The sequence below is a fragment of the Falco cherrug genome, chromosome 8 (assembly GCF_023634085.1).
Source record: "Falco cherrug isolate bFalChe1 chromosome 8, bFalChe1.pri, whole genome shotgun sequence".
NCBI lineage: Eukaryota > Metazoa > Chordata > Aves > Falconiformes > Falconidae > Falco > Falco cherrug.
The window spans coordinates 36,673,529-36,690,596 of record NC_073704.1 but is presented as its reverse complement, the minus strand read 5'-3'; the positions used below and the strand labels follow the sequence as shown (position 1 = coordinate 36,690,596).

The 17,068-nt window shown below is 38.7% G+C and overlaps 1 protein-coding gene across 1 annotated transcript in view; it reads right to left on the bottom strand.

Moving 5' to 3' along the window:
• THSD7B (thrombospondin type 1 domain containing 7B) overlaps positions 1-17,068 on the bottom strand; it is a 270,043-nt gene that overhangs the window by 116,899 nt on the left and 136,076 nt on the right. The gene's annotated exons all lie outside the window — the stretch shown is intronic.

The following is a 17,068-nucleotide window of genomic DNA, read 5'->3' as shown; positions in this document are numbered from 1 at the left end:
ATGAAAACCATCGCTTTCATTCTGGCTTTATCAGGTCACTGTCAACAAGGAATAAAGGAGAAATCAATTAAGCTGGAAAGCTTGAATCAACAAATAAGGAAGAGGAGGATCCTCGCAGGCAACTTTGATTTCTGTTTTACTGGCTCTTCAATCCAACATCAGCAGACCTCATTGATGTGTTCTTAAAAAAAAAAAAAATCAGGTAAGAGAGAATTGAACTAGATTCAATGCTTGAAAATAATTTTGCCCACGGTTCAAAATCACAATGAAAGACCCAGCAGTGAAAAGGATGAAACACAGAAAAAGAACAAATAATTTGAACGAGAATTGGAGCCTGAGAGGATGTTGCGAGAGCTGGGAGAGCCCAGTAGCCCCTTGCTCAACTCCCAGCACACCTCTTCCCCCAGGTGAGGATCAGGCCCACGGGCTTCTAACTGGTTATTTCAGAAAACTTGTGTGATCCAGTGTAGAGATATACATATATATCTATCGTAATATACCACCATTCCTGATTTTATTTTATTTTATTTAAGTGCAGGGTTAAATCTATAAACGTTTATTAAGAATCTTTCTGAAGGAAGTTTCACTAAGAAAAGTTTTTAAAAGTCAGTAAAACTTTTTATCACTTAGTTTCAATAAAATGCAAGCAAACATACTGCAGATTTAGATTACCGTATCAGTACTTTTGATTTACTCATATTTTCAATGCGAAGACAGGCAATTCCCATACATAGCTTTATTCCAAAGCTGTGACCTTGACTTTTACCAAAAAGTTCATTTGCAAGGATATTGTTTTTGAGGCAAGATGAAGGAAGAAAGGAGTTCTCTCTGATAAGATAATGAACTGTCAAATGCAGCTTATGAAATACTACTATTTCAAATAGATGCTCTGATTTAATATGTGTTGACAGTCAATTCAAAAATTATGACTAGGTTGTTATGTAGTACACAGACTACAAAGCCTGTGTTACTTATTTGTTTATCTCATAAAGCATTAGGTGTGTGAAGCAAAGACATCCCCACAGCCTTCCACGTAGGGATCTGAAGTAATGTTTAGAATAATACTAAATTAAATACCACGTATTGAAGGTGTGTGATCGACAATGTACACAAAACTGGAATTTGTCAAAAGATAAAGAAAAAAGTATTGAAAAATACTATTGGTAAAGTTACCGATTACATTAAAAAAAAAAAAAAAGTTGTTCTCTAGTTGTTGAAAATAATAAAGGAATGCACAAAATGGCTACTTTAACTATTTACCCACTTGTTCTAAGTACAAAAAACCCACTCCAAACCACAATATTATCTCCTGGGTGTGATGAGAATTGTGTACCCATAAAAACTATAAACACAAAATAATCTTCTTTTTTCTACTCAATAAATGCAGCAAGGTGTGTTTTTTTTAAATAAAAACAAAAAAGATGACTTACCAATATTAATGTGTCTACTATCAGTAAGCAAGAAGTCTTGATGAGACTACAAGGTTTTCCAGTACAGTAAACACGCAAAAAAATCTGAGTCAAAGAGGCTTTGCACAGATTCTTGTTTTCTACATTGCCCAGTATAACAGAAGCCTATTTCACACTGCTATATAAAATTATTCTAGAAAAATTAAGTGTATGCTGGAGGTAGGGACGCAGGTTACATTTAAGTTAAAAGCCACAAGATTGACAGTCCCCTCCCAGCAAAAGAATGAGCAAAGATTGTGAAGAAAGAAATGCTTAACTCTTTAAAATGTTTCACATGCTTATCTACCTTTCTATCATAGATGTTTAAAATGAAGTTTTAATATGCCTTCCATTACGATTATAGTGGGACTTTTTGGTAACAACCCCAAACACATAATACATAATTACCTTCCAAAATCAAACTATCCTTTATCAACATGCGATCTTCCACAACTATAAAAACACTGAATAAACAGCAACCAACCTTCACCTGCTACCAATAAAAACTATTCTTTTCAGAGTAACTTACATAAGGAAATAAAGAAATGGGACCCGATTTTTCTCCCCCACAAGAAGACAGCCTAATGTACCTTGTCCCAGCACTGCCAGAGGCAGTGACCAATGATGCACCCACATCCCTCTCCCAAGCTGTGACAGCTGCTCCATCATCTTTACATTACACTTCAGCTAAGATAACTGAGGTTTCACAGTAAGGCTATTTTTATTCAACAAAGCTGTAAAAAACAGACTGAAAATGTTTACACAGTTATCACTTTAACAGGTATTTTTGAGTGAAAACCCTGTTGCAGCCAATATTTAACAGGTGAATTCACATGACTGGAACAGTAACATAAAGGGGTACAGCTCTTCTGGAAGGAAATGCAGATGATGATAGGTTTTATTTTCCCTACAAATTATACAACTTCTCGGTCTCTGGGCTAATCTATAAAGAACGACTGACCTACTGAAGGCCTGGTTGATGATTAAAAGGGAAAGGAACATCTGTGCTATGCTGGAAAAAGGACCTTGAAAGAGGTGAGCTCATGAGCCAGCAGGAGGACACCATCCACACCACTCTATTTGATGCTACAGGAACAAAGAACAGAGTATAGTCAATTCATAAACTGTTGTAGTGGTGCATTCGGTGGAACCTGTTCTGTTGGGATGGGGACAAAGTAAACTCTAACCAGCTAGACTGTAAGCCATGAGGAAGATCCAATGGAGAACCTCAGGGTGGAGGGCAGGCCGGAAGAGAATGACCGTTAATTACACAACAGCTGGGATGGGCACATAGACTAATACATTGATATAAATATATTTGCATTAAAGCTAAGTGAGGTGTCCTGGAAGGTTGGGCTGGTAGAGAAAAGAAAATTGAAGAAAGGTGCAGTTCAGAAAACAGGCAAACCCCAAAGTGAAAGCTCTGCTGTTAGGGAACGGGCCCAATCATGGCAGGGATAAACCCGCATATGGGAGATCAGCTAAGCTCAGTCAAAAGATACTCACTGCCCTCAAACAAAAAAAAAAAAAGGTGGAAACTAGGTCAAGTTGCTGCAGAATAGCATAAGATGAGCACGAGCATGCAAAAATCAGAATTAACAACAGGCATTAAAGGTAACAAAGGATCCTTCTGCAAACGTGGTAAAAAATGGACACTCTCCCCTCTCGCACCCCACCTCCCCCAAAACCGGCCCAAGCTTGCACCACCCTTCACTGAGTGGATCAGCTGCAGTCCTGGGAGCGCTACAATTAGCGGTTACAAAAAGGCAAAACCTCCGGCCCCTCGGTCCCGTTTCAGGGTAAGGGCTGTCAAGGATAAACCAGCTTCGTTGAAACTGGCTGTCCTAATGAATCCTGGCTCTCACAAACTTGTAGAAACCACTCTTGATGTGTCAGAAATGAGCATCTGTGAGACCTCACGGATGAAGTGCAACTTACCAGCAAACACTCTGCCTATCCTTCTAACGGCTCTATTTATTTTTATTTTTTATTTAAGATGAGGGATATGGAAATATAGGCCCATCAGCTTATTCGTGATTTGCACAAAAATATTGGAACAAGTAATTAGCCAGCAGACAACAACTACCACACACAACCAATCAAAACCAAAAAGTTAAATGCATCAACTTTCTTTCTGTAATAGATTGACAGGCTCTGGGGAAGGAAACCAAGAACAGTAGCCTCATTTTAGAATAGCTTGTTTGCTTGAGGACAAAAATCCTAAAAACGCTCAGCACTGTGAATCCTAAATGACATCCAAATGACTTTCTTAATAATTAAATTGCACTGCATCAAAAAGAACATGCCTTTAGCAGTTTGATTCGTATGTGCACACTGTAAGCATGAGTAACTGGGTAAGCAAAGATTGGGTGGAGTTGCCGTAAAAACATATAGCATGCTTAGCACTAAAGAAAACCTCTGAAACCAAATACAGCCTTTTTCTTTATGATTATCTCTGGACCTGATTCACCACTGTTTTATTACCGACTTTTGTTATTGTATCTGAATACAATTTGATTTTATGAGATCTTAAATATTACCTTTATAAACATTTCATGGGATGTTGACTCTCTATCTGCAAATTGCTTATTTGCTTATTTTATCTGTTCATTGATGCCATTGCAATAGCTTATTTTTGCATTAACTTCTTTGTTGAGTCTACTTTATCTTCTGAGAAAATCCTGGGATGGAATTTTTAATAAGAAAACCTTAAAAAAAAATATTAACTGTAACTGGTAAAGACATTTTCCCTTATAGTGTTCTGTTTGCAGTATAATTCAATCAGGGAGTTTATGCCAGTCACCATGAGATTTCAAGAAAGTACTTTGTTTATCATTTAATCAATATGATTTCAGCAACCCAGAAAGATTTTTAAGCAGTAGGCTAAATTCTGTACACACCTCCTGAAGCTTTACCCAAGTTTCAGATTTTTGCTCAGTAACTGCTCTCCACACATCATTTCCTTTGGTTCCACCACTATTACCATGCAAACTCAAGACCAATAAAAACCTGTGGCTGACCTCCATCTATGCAACACACAGTAACCTGTTTTCAAGTAACGGAAGATGACGACAACTGCACTGGGAGAAAATACAACAGGATCAGTGTGTTCCCTGATGAACCTACAAGACAGGTTAGCACTAACTGATAGCTGTACTCATATACCCATCACTATTTCTGCGAACCAGGAAGTTTGCATTGCACAAAGCATATACTCAAATTTTAATGAACTAAAGCCCAAGAATTAAGTGTATTTAACTTCTGGAAACACATCACATGATTATTTCACTCATAGTAAATACTTACAACCTGCAAAACCACAGGACCAACTACAAATTGCTAATGTTTCATTATTATTAAGTTTGCCCCTTGGAAACACCAGCTCTTAAGGTCAAATGAAATTCCATAATCCTTCTAAATTTCTTTCATGATTACTTTCAATATTTACATTTACCTGTGAAATTCATCTCACTAGGAAAGACAGGCATCTTTCAAAGTCTTCAGATAAGACAATTTAAGCAGAGACATATTTTGGCCTGTTATTCATCAAAGCACTTAAAATTGGAAAGTTTATGCTTTCATACCAGATTTGCAGAGTATTTACATTTAAATAAGCTTAAGAAAGCAGGATACATGATCTAAACCCAAAAATGAATAAAAAGCAGCCATCTTCCTATAAACGCTACAATTAATCATTATGCTGAACAGATAGAAAGCAATCCATCTCGTCATACCATCCAGCTGATGTAGCTTTTCCTTTCATATACCACAGAAGTTAATTATTATGAGCAGATGTGCTTAGATTACATGAAAATTTATACTCCATGAAACTAGGCACTGAAGATACCTATTTATTTTAAAGCACAAATGCATTCCCTGTTTGTTTGGAGGTTTGCTCACATGCAACTTCACCAGCAACATCACCCGCACAAAACTCACGCACAAAATCTTGCAGGCAGGGATTTTTAAATGTTCCACTAACCAATCATTTCAAAGCGGTACTGAAAAACCACCTGCTGGTCAAAGCAACTTCTCACAAGCATGGTGCATCTGACTTGCCCCACAAATTCCCCAATGTGCCCAAAGAACATCTGCCATGATGACATCACATGCTCTCGGAGTTAAAATGCAACAAGAAGAGCTACATCCCTCAACCTCTCACAAGAGCTCATGTCTGCATGTGAGTCAGCTCTGCAGACCAATTTCCACTTGATTTGTTCAAATATCATTAATAAGTGCCTATTATTAAGATGCTCTCCCAGAGCACAAGGAATAAAGCCAGCCAGCAGTGAAGGCTCACACTCAGCAAGAACAAAGGCTGTAGAAGCCCATATATTCCCATCATACAGCAGTGGTTGGGAGCGCTGTTCTCTCATGTCATACATCCCCCTGAGGACATCCTGATCTCCTTCACTCCAAATTCAACAAATGCTGAAGAAGATGTCCTTCTACAAGCCTATTATATTTTAATAAGTCAGTTAGACTCCCTCATACTGTGTACCTCTAGTTCAGGCATTTCCTTCATCTACACAAAGACCAGAATAAAAACAAAGATAAAGTTATATATAATATATAAATATATATATGAAAAAGATAATATCCAAAAGACAGTAGAAAAGAGATAACTCGAAGAAATGTCAATCACCTCAGGGCACATATCAAAGAAGAAAATATATGATTGCAGGACTGAAACTTCAGTGAACTGTAATTAAGGAACAACAGTACTGACCAGAATTAACCAGAAAATCTGTAAAAAGTAACATTGCTACAAGCCTTCAGATCCAAGATTCAAATTTGACATTACAAAATATCCTACTTCTGGAAAACTCTGTCAAATATCTCAATATATTATTCCAAACTTTCCTTATTTCACAAAGCCAATATAAGCAATCCTTTAATAAATGATGCATGCACCAGGCAAAACTCGCAGCTGCCAGGAAAAAAATTGACTTTAGAAAAATCTTTGTTAGAACACGACATTTTTTTCATTACTATCTATTGCCATCAAAGTATAGAGGTGGCATTTTCTTGTGTAGCAATTTTAATCCCGTGGAATTCCAATTTTTTGGATGAAGTTTCTCTTGATTTATTATAAGATAAAGAAGATGGAGTCTTCTCCTGAGTCTTTTGAGAAGCAAGTCAATGACAATACTGTTAACAATAGGGGAGAAGGGGTGTTTCCAACAGGAAAAATGTTTGGAAGTATTACTGCTGCAATCATCAGGCTAGTTTAGAAAGTGCTAAACACATTGCTCAGTATTCTTAATATTTCTGGACATATTTAGAAACAGTGGCAACAGAAAAGAGCACCACTGAACACATAAAGCAAACGTAATATTGACTGTTTCACAGTTACCTGACATATTCTCACAAGTGCAAGCACTTCATAAGTATCCCTGTCACTTCCAGTTACTCTCCTGTCACTTTAGTGCATGCATTTGAAAGGAGGATGCTGTGAATTTTGAAAGATAGTTTGAGCCAAGGTTATTCATTTATTCTACTGAAATCTCATGTCTAAAAGCTCTACTGCAGACATAAAGCTATTGAGGTAACATAAATATACAAATTCAGAGTCAAGGAACATGATATCAAGATTCCTTTTGCACTGTTCTGGTATGTCACATTTAACAAATCTCATGCCTGAGATTTATAGCAAGCCACACTGATGAGCTCTGCCATTTAGGACGCTAATTTTCATGTTGAATATTAGTGCTTAATTATTCAAAGAAACCTGAATCAACAATTTTCAGTAAGAAATGCTTTCTAACTAATGCAGAATATAGGAAAACACAAACCTCAACTTTTACCAAATTCCTCTGAAGGAAAGTCCCCAGGCAGTCCAAACCTTAGCAGCCTGACAATGAACAATATCTGCTATAAATCAAACTGCATTCCTTTCAACATCTCCCTTTTTTCTTTCACCAACAGTTGGGTTAGTTTATTTGTTGAGTTTTTTGGGTTTCTGTTTTTCTGGGGGGAGGGGGGTGTCCAAACAACTGACACAGTGCTTTAGTATTACACAGATCCAAACAGGATCAGCATTTCAACCCAGACCCGTCCCTTTCTTCAGCTAGGTAAAATGAATATCAAAGTGAGCCCCTTTGGTACTATTGTACTGTGAGAATAACAGCCAGTATTTATCCTTCCAGTTAAGGACTCCAGAATTTCTCACAATTTGGTATTACACTTGACTGAGATCATTATGGACAAGGAAGCGATTATTCTGGTAACGACTGGGAGAGTAACACCCCTAGTGCTTTCCCAAAAACAATAGTATAAAACCTTTTTAATATTTTAGGTCACACTTCAAGGTTTTCCATTTGAAGTGTCTACCTGAGGAAAAGTTCTCCTTAAGGCCATTTGCCAGAGAACGTGGATCTTACCCTGCTTGGCTCAGATGAATCCTTAACAATTTCCCTATGAACCACAGCAGCTTTGACATGAATTATCCTTGGATTTGTAAACAGCACAACTGTGACAAGGAGGAAATTAAAATTTTATAAAAGCAGAAGTAGATCTAAATCAGTACTGAATGAGACTGCCTGCAACATGGAGAGGTGAACAAGAGGGACATGAAGGTTTTAAATAAAATAGCAAACAAAAAAGGAGACCAAATGGGACTCAAATGTCTCAAGAACAAAGAATAATTCAATTAAATTGAAAATCATCAAGAAAGTAAAACAATTTACTCACTGCAGTGTCAACCCATTGAACTGAAATATGCCAGACACAGAGGCCAAAAGATTAGGAAGAACATGAAAAAAAATCAAGTATGTTTATAGGCAGTTACAGTGACAGTTACATGAACTCATATAAAATATTAAGGATCATAAACCCTCATGTTTTAGGTTCTAAGTCAACAAAACACAGAGTTTTAGGATTAAACATCTCCTATATTTCTGATAAGGAGCACACTGGGCTGTGTGATCAGGTCTACTTACAACCCACCCGTGGCCACAGAAAAGGCTTCTGTTATAGTTCATAACATGCTCTGCACAAACCATGCACATAACATGACCACCCAGGCCCATTGTTCCCATAATAAAAATTCTCAAGAATTGTACAAAAGTCTGAACCAACTGTTCATAACTAAGATTTTAATTCCCTGGAAGCTGGTACTAAAAACAAGTCATAATTGGAAGGGCCTGTCTCCAGTTTGAGGGGGAGATTGCTCTTCATTATATCTCTCATTATGTCTTTCATCCTCCTGAGTAAGTCTCAGCACAGTTTGGTTCTCCTTGGACCTCTTTCATCTACTATACTCTGTTTAATGACAATTCATCATTTAAAAAAGGACCCCAAAAACGACTTTCACCAATGATAGTTGCTTAGATCATACAGACTACACACTAGATGAAAGAAATCTTAGGAGGACCAAAGAGAGCTGAACTTAATCAGAGGGATGAAAGACAAAATGAAAATCTATCTACCCTTACATTTTAAAAGGAGTTTCCTTCAGATAAGATGATCTCAGCTCACTCTCTGTACCTGATAAATATGGTGTGAGTACTGTCAGATCATTTGGGACTTTTATGGTTGAGATGCTCTAGCAGTTCCTGTAAATTGTACACATTTGGATGGCGCTGTCTTTGACTTTGAGGTGATCGGGCCATTTCCTATTGATCTAAAACCTTCTTTCCCCCCTTCTTCCCTCCTTCCTCCTAATCAAGGCAGAAATGCATAGCCTGGCAAGCTTTGATGTTCCTCTGCTTTACTTCTCATTATTTTGTTCTTTAACAATCCCTCTATTGGTACACGCTTGTAGTATACATTTTCAGTGTTCAAGCCTTCTAGCTTCAAAAGACTTTTCTACTTGATCAAGACTTTTTTCCCCCAGAAAACAAATGCTGTGTGTGGTACCAAGGTGCTGATATTTGTTTTGTTTATCAGATAGGAACAGTGTATAGTTAAACTAGAAAGCCTGCTTATTTGCTTCCACAGAGTGGAATATAACAGTTCTGTTTTTGAAGGAAATCAAATATACATAATTTATCTGACACAGTCTTCATCATCTTTATTTTACAGGAAGTCTGCAGATTACTGAGTTGCCTTTGGATAAAATGTTGCACTGTAGATTGCTGTCAGGACAAATGCTCTAAGAGTCTCCTCAGTTTTTATGTTGCTGGCATAAGGCTACAGTGACAGAAATGAGTTGGAGTCTTTCTTGCTATTAGTTAGCATCCATGAAGTAATGTCATGCCAATTCTCCTACCACTTATGAAATAACCTTGCAGCAGCTACACCTGAGGTGGAAGCTGGGCCAGACCCAGACTGAAATATAGTAGCACTGTTTTAAGCGTCGTGTGATGCCTGCTGACATCTCCCATGAAAAAAGGAGGGTAGCCCACCATCACTCTTTTGTGAACAACCTGTCACTGGAAAATCAGTATCAATCTTTCTTCCCCTTGTCCTATCAACTAAGACCCAAGGAAAGAAAAATTGGTCTACAGTAACACATTACCTGGAGATCAGCGGCATGTAATACAATACGAGGATGAATTTCCATTTCCCAAACCAGTGCCCAGCTGCAGACTCCAGTATAGGCATGCACATATTTACACAGGCAACTCTGCTATGCCACCAGGTTTGAAGAAATTAGCCCAGGACTATTTCTATACAAGCAGGCAATTTTATTTCTCATAAATTAAACTGCAGGAATCTCCAAGGCAGCCACAAAATGCCCTACAGAGATTGATCCATCACATCTCACATAGCCTCATCTGTCCCTTCCCCTATGCTTCTCAATTCTAATGTTCCAAAACTGAAATAAATCCCACCGAAAATCTGTTTGAGAGAGGATAACTTCCTCATTTCTCTAGTGCAGGAAAGACAAAGAATGCATACATGCATACATAACACCAGTATTGTATTTTTGCCTCCTCCTCCTTAATTTTTCCTTGTTTTCCCCTTTGTGAAGCAGTCACACATTTTTGCTTTAATCTAATCTACTATCAAATCCACAATTAAACCCAGGCTTTGGGAAATAATTTAAAGATCGAAGCCTACAGGTAAACTGACAGACATTAGATACAAACAATCCAGACTCATGTAATACAATATGCATACTGCAGTGATAAATCTCTCCAATTTCTGTGTACAGATATACATCGCTCACTAAGAATGAAGATTTTTTTTTTAAAAAAAAATGCAAAATCAAGGGTAAAGTTTCATTAAGTTCAAGAGATTTTAATTCATTCACTGGTATTCGCTAGAGCTTAAGACTCCTAAATGCCTCATTTCTTTCTGTTAATGAAATTTAGGTATTTTGAAAAAAGGTTCCTAATCTATTCTGAATCTATGGGCAAACCAGGAATAGGAATTATTCAAGAGAAAGTTTTGATGTTTTTATTTGACCTTGATTGTTTGTCATTATTTACAGTGGCAGAAAGTGTAATGAAACAACAATAAAAGGGTGGATTACCTGTTAAAAATATTCTATTTTAGGAATCAGAAGAATAAATTTCAGGAACTTGGGTATCAGAAGGAAAACGTAAGAAATACATGATTTTAAGATGGGTGGTTTTTTACAAAGTATAATGCTACTCATGTAGTCCATAACTCTCAATTCCAGATTTTCCTCTACAGTACCGCTGCCCATCTTGCTACGTAGCGTGAGTGCTGCACATTTTTTTTCTTTAATGAAAAGTTCACTTTTCTGATTTCAGAGCATGCTCAAAATTATCTAACGTGTATTTTTTGGCCTGCCCTTCAAAGTACTCACTAACTACAATTACCCAGATGTGTTATAGTGGTACCCTCTATTTCATTATACACTCTTGTTAGTGAAAATACTGAGGACAGTCACAAGTATGTGTGCCCCGCAGGATGCCATTTCTAATGGCCTTCCTGGTTGACAGTAACTAACTGGTAACAGAGCTCTGAATGTGTTTTTCAACAAGCTGCACAACCACCTCCCCCTGCATTTCTCTAGGTCATACTTCCTTATTGGACATAGGAGATTGTCTGGTGGGACTGGATTCTATGTCCTCCTGAAGTCAAGAGAGTATTATCTGTGCTGCTTCCCACTTACCTTATTGCCTAACCTCCGGCCCACTGCCTTGTCATTGGAAGAAATTATTATCAAGAACAAAAAATAGTAAATCAGTTCTGGTTTGGTTGTTTTCTTCCTTATTACTCTCCATCTGTTTATAAGCTCAAAAATGCATTATCAATGTCAAGAAAATAACAATACAGAAAACACATACTTTATGAATTTGCAATGTGATGTGGAGAGGCTAGATCAGTAAAGTGTTGGCAAAGCCCCAGGCAGACATGGCTGATAACAGACTGATGCACTCCATCCTAGAAAGGCAAATGCCCAAACCTCAATCTGCATCCTAGACAGATTTCGCTTCAGAATCGTTCCTTTCAAATGTATCACAAACAGGACTCGGCTCTTGTCCTCACCCTGTTCATTATTTTTTTCCCTCAACTATTTGCTATCAATGCCATCAGCTGCCAAGCAGGTGTCTTCCAGACCATGACACCAGCTGGGACCACTCAAGAGCAGCTCTGTGCTTCCATTCGTGTCCCTTCAACCATCCATTACCCTAGACTAGTATAATCAGAAAAAACACTGAAAAACCTAATGAATGCCCAGCATCCCTCAGAAAAAGGCTCAAGGTGCCATTGTCCTACCAGGCAAAGTTAATATGGGAGGGAGCTACTGATTACAGGTAAGCCACTATCAGCTGGACAGATTTATACATAGGACTGCACCACAAAGCACTGCCCATAAAATATCACTAGCTAACCGAAGCAGTCTGTGTCTTTGCCATGTTTATTATCATAAATATATTCATTGTAAACTTTAGGTTATCGCATAGCCTCTAGCCTGTAAATTGTAACAAGATTCTAATATGTACCTCCTGAAACTGTTAATTCTGTGCAAAAGCATTCTGCAGGCCAAATTACAATGAATGTATCTGTTAATTTAGCTAATCAGCAGTAATATTAACTACCTACAAAACGGGGAATAAGAACTGTTGGGTGACTATCTTATGAGAAAAAAAGAAAAGGTAACACTGATGCTTTTTTGATGGCACATCTCACTATAAACAGGTTACCTAAAAATAATTTCAGCAGAAACAACAGTAATGTATATGGCTATTACTGTGTTACCGATTGGAAATACACAAGATAATACAGCTAAAGGATGCCCATTTGAATATTTTTGTAGATGTAATGTTAACAGGCAATACCAAAATTCACCTTTTCCCTTGTGTAGTACAGAACTCATGTTGACTTAGTCATTAATTTATGACAAATTATGTTTCTAATCATAGTTCTGCCTATAGAAGATTTTACTGGAACTATCGCTGCATTTAGACACACTCCGAAAACTTAGCAGTTTGTTACAATTTTTGTTCTCATAATGATAAAAGGTTTAATCTGCATCACAGTCTAAAACCAGTCCTGTCTGCAGCATCCTTCCAGCTATCAGGAAGCTCCAGCGCAAGAGCCAGAAACCTGCAATGAAGGAGACAGGAATCTTAAATTGCTTGAGTCTGGTGCAACCTGCATTCTACTTTCTCACTGTCAATTCACAGATCGACTTTTCAAGTGAAAGAGATTACATTTAACATCAACCATCTTAGCAAAGTCCACATGGTGTGAATTTACAACCTGGTTAAAGAAGGAAAGAAATACATCATACGTGGTCTGATAGTTAGAGCGTACCAAAAGAGATATTCTATTCAGATGCCCAGTGAGGCCATCCAGTATTGATCCACCCCATGACCTTAGGTGAGCTAGGGAGAGCGCACTTATCTAAAGCAGAGGAGTAGTTTCTCATTACTGCATTGGTGGGTTTGTTGTTTTCCTGTACATAAATCGATAAATTATTCTCCGAAAATATTTGCTGTTCTGTTCTGTATTCTCGTGACAGGAAGCTACAGCTCTGAGATGGACTTACTGTCTCATTAATGGGGAGAGATGTGGTCAAATCCCCCAAATGAATCACAGTGAAGAAGTGGCAGGATCAGGAGAAATAAGACATGACATGTTCCACTGCTGCAACTTTTCCTTTCTTTTTGAAAGTAACTACTTTTTTCAGAACCGTGTTGTCAGTGTATTTCCAAGACCAGTTTTTAAAGTGGAGGCTCATTACATCAGCCTGGCCTGTAACACATACCTATTTACTTTATCAATGGCTTTTGAAGTAGCCTTCAAAGGCACATGCTTAAAACTGGCTTCCATCCCCTAATTAAACCTTAACAATCCCTTGTAATGAGCAACACATTTTTTCCCCAAAAATGTAAATGACTAAGGTGGCTGCTTATGGCAGCACTGAAGGAAGAGGTCCTTTTTGAAGGATCCTCCATCACTAACATGAGAGAGCAGTAAAGTCACTGAAGGGCATCCGAAGCAGAAGCAATTTTCACAGAATTATCGAATGGTCTGGGTTGGAAAGGACCTTAAAGACCATATAGTTCCAACCCCCTGCCATTGGCAGGGACATCTTTCACCTGACCACATTGCCCCAAGCCCCATCCAGCCTGGCCTGGAGCACTGCCAGGGATGGGGCACCCACAGCTGCTCTGGGCAGCCTGGTCCAGTGTCTCATCCTCACAGTAAAGAATTTCTTCCCTATCCTCTTCCAGCTTAAAGCCATTCCCCCTCGTCCCATCACTACACGCCCTTGTAAGAAGCCCCTCTCCAGCTTTCTGGGCGGCCCTTGTAGGCACTGGAAGCCGCTGTAAGGTCTCCCCGGAGCCTGCTCTTCTCCAGGCTGAACAGCCCCAACTCTCTCAGCCTGTCTTCCCAGGAGAGCTGCTCCAGCCCCCTGATCATCTTCATGGTCTCCTCTGGACTCACCCCAACAGGTCCACGTCCTGCTTATGTTGGGGGCCCCAGAGCAGAACACAGTACTCCAGGTGGGGTCTCCTGAGCACCGAGCAGAGGGGCAGAATCCCCCCTCGCCCTGCTGGCCTCACTGCTCGTGACGCAGCCCAGGGTGCAGTTGGCTTTCAGGGCTGCAAGTGCACATTGCCAGGTCACGTTGAGCTTCTTATCAACTAACATCCCCAAGTCCTTCTCTTCAGGACTGCTCTCAATCCATTCTCTGCCCAGCCTGTGTTTGTGCTTGGGATTGCCCCGACCCATGTGCAGCTACTTTTCTCACAGTCTTGACATCTTCTAGTAAATTAGTCACTTGTCGAGGAAAATGACAGCTATATACCAATATAAAATTTTGTAAAGCTTTCCCTTTACTGTTAGAAATGTTGTCTATGTCACTGTCAAGCAACAGTAACATCCCCACCCTGTTTTACTCTTGAGTGCCCTATCTCAGGGGCATTTTGCAAATCATGCCTTAATGAAGTTTATGCAACAACTATATTTCTTAGTTCTAAACGCTGCTTTTCTCTTACCTGCATGATTGTTTTCTGAATACGTTAGTCCACAGAAGCTGATACACAAAATGAAAGGTTGTTGTAATTAGTGTAATATCATTCCAAGATAAAGCCATGAAAACTGCAGCTTCAGACAGCTGTCATCTCTTTGGCTGTTCTGCATATTATTCACAGACAAATCCTGATCTCTTCTGCATGTTATATAGTACGTTGTGCAATTTCAGTGAAAACACTCATGGAACAAGATTTGTAAGTATCTATCTCAGAATCTAGCCTAGAGAAAGAATGGAGCTTGAAGTAATTTCAGACTTAATTTTCCCTCAGTACAGTCATCGTTCTAAACAGGTACACATAAACATGCTTTCTTTCTTTAGAAATAATTTATATTCATTAAATGTCCTTATATAATTGGCTAAATTTGACAGTTATTGAAAACTGAAATCTTATTTACATGACAGGATATGGACAGCAAAAGGAAAAAAAAATATCTAAAAATAGGTGCTCTAGGGAACAGCAAGACTAATTATCCCAGAATCACAGAATGATTGGTGACGGGGGGGGGGACGGGGGGGGGGGACGGGGGGGGGACACCTCTGGACATCGTTATCTTCAGTGGTAAAAGGGTAATTGCCGTTATATGGTAAAAAAGAAAATAGGCGAATTCATATAAATACTCTTTGGAGAATAAGCACTTACTGGCTTAAGACACTGACACATTATACAAGCCAACTACTGCATGCTGGTGATACCTCAAATGCAAACCCATTTGTAGGGTGCCTGCCTATTGCAGGAAAGCATCTATCTGTAACACCTGGCATTCTTCCACTGATGGCACAAACTTCCCTGAAAAGACCCAAAGACTCACAGAATCATACAATATAATTTAGAACAGAAGGGACCTCTGAAGATCCAATGCCTGCTCTAAGCAGGACTGACCTCAAAGTTAGAAAAAGCTGCTCAAGACCTTATTCAGTTGAGTTTTCAGTATGTCCAAGGAATCTGCAGTCTCTCCAGGCAATCTGAGAATTTCCCTCACTACAGCCTGACTATTACCTTCTGTCATTTCACCGTGCACCTCTGGGAAGAGTGTGGCTCCATCTTCTCTGTGAACCTCACTCCCATTAGATGCTTCTCCAGGCTGAAGAAGCCCAAGTCTCTAGCCTCCCCTCACATGTTACTTGAAAAATACCTCCAAAGACCCCCTTCACAGTGAAGAATGAGAGGATCAGAAGTCCTCCAGTGTCGAGGTCTACAAGCTGACCAGACCCTGCAAGGCATGTAAGCAAACGCCGCCCTTGGGTAAATGGCTCCTCCCTGACCATGTGGTCACACAGCACCTCTTCACACATGCTAGCTGCTATTGAGGAGATCAAGCAGAAGCAAGGTAAGGTATGAACAGCAGCTTTATGAAAGTTTCCTTTACTAAACACTGCTATAGATAAGATACAGAATCGCAGAAAATCCAGCAACTTTTTCTTTCAGCAGCAATATGGTCAGTTAGCAGCTTGGTTTCAACTGCCTTCTCCATGGAGATCACTTATTTTGTTCATAGGAAATATCTTTAAAATCTTCTTCCATGGATTTCATCTGAGAACTCATTTCTCTGAAACCCCACTCATCCTCAATAATACCTAGCAGATTGGTTCTACCACTACATGTAATTACAAAAAGCAAAGCTTCTAAAATACCACAGTTAATTACAAAAAGTTAATTACAAGAAGTGAATGTGGCACTGAAACAATTTTTGCTTAAATCCACCAGGCTGAGATTCCTTTTCTGTGATTACTCCAAAACAGCACATAGCCTAAGTAATTTTTGGCGGACTCTCCACAGAGTAAAAATAAGTGTGATACTCTTGTTTTATACTGCAAATTCTGTCAGAATAAGATTAATACAAAGTTTGTGCACCTACTGGAGCATGAAGATTACCATCCCTTCACACAGAGATTGAGGAATGCATTTTAGGACACCTCGATTTACAGGCCTCTCTTTGAAAAACTTGTGGAAAGGCCTGTGGTCAAAATGTAGTTAAAGATATTTACTCCTTTGAGCTTTAGTTTAAAACACATTTCTTCTTTCAGATACAGCCCACATACTGTCAGGGCTTTTCTTTCTTTTCCTTTGTTTCTAGATTATATAAGAAATTCATTTCATCTTTAAAGAATAGTTTCTACCCTTGTGAAGGAGTAAATTATTATGTCAAGTTTCTTCAGTTAGCATACCTGTATAGTAATTTTTTTTTCAATAAAAATAACCTTTTGTTAAAGG